The sequence below is a fragment of the Vulpes lagopus genome, chromosome 24 (assembly GCF_018345385.1).
Source record: "Vulpes lagopus strain Blue_001 chromosome 24, ASM1834538v1, whole genome shotgun sequence".
In the NCBI taxonomy this organism is placed as follows: domain Eukaryota; kingdom Metazoa; phylum Chordata; class Mammalia; order Carnivora; family Canidae; genus Vulpes; species Vulpes lagopus.
Window position 1 is genome coordinate 28,303,602 of NC_054847.1, and position 860 is coordinate 28,304,461.

The following is an 860-nucleotide window of genomic DNA, read 5'->3' on the forward strand; positions in this document are numbered from 1 at the left end:
CAGAAATTTGTTTCTCATGCTTAAGTAGGCACCATAGTCAACAAGAAAATCAGACTTTTTTCCCCCCCTCAGAAATTTAAAATGTGTGTGTTTTGTTTGGTTATTACAAAGCTACTATTAATACTTTGGGGTAAAAAAAAATACTTTGGGGTGAGTCCCATAGTACTACAAAACACTCCCAGGAGGGACCCAGAAGGAGAGAGTCTTTCTGAGGGGAAGGAAGCACTGAGACTCAAGAAAAAGGGAAGCCATTGTTAGTAGAACCTGTGACTGCTACAGGAGGACATGCCAGTACGGTGTGACACAGGCGGAGGACAAAAAGGTTAGATGGAAAGCCACAAAGCTACTTGGCTTCCTCCTTCTTCTCATTTGTATTTTTCTGCTCCTTGTCATGACCTCAGAGCCCCTCTCCTCGCCAGTGGCAGTAGAAAGCCAATCACGTCAGAAAAATATGGAACATTTCATGAATTGGCAGGTCATCTTTGTGCAGGAGCCAGGCTAATCTCTGTGTCATTAGAAATTGGACATTTGTAACTGAGGGGACAAATTTCTAGAAAATCTTTAAAACTGTGTCAATTTTACTACAGTGTTTTAAACAGAATGTCTGTGAAAGCTTCTAGCTGAGGTTTCTTATCTGGATTCTTGGTTTTTCACATACTTACTGCATTCTACAAGTTGGTTACCGTTGTGCAGGATTTTTGTTTGTTTTTAGCTATGTATCCAGTTACTTATAATTCTAAGAAACCTAACTTATATATATATAGCACTGTATTCACTGGAGTCAGCATCATAAAAGAAAACCCTGAAGTTAGAACTGAGGCTTCAAAATAAGGAATATGGTCTTTATGACAAATTTTAAC

At 39.0% G+C, this 860-nt stretch overlaps 1 pseudogene; it reads right to left on the reverse strand.

Moving 5' to 3' along the window:
* Positions 1 to 445: 445 nt before the first annotated feature.
* Positions 446 to 544, reverse strand: LOC121482208 (annotated as a pseudogene).
* Positions 545 to 860: the final 316 nt, after the last annotated feature.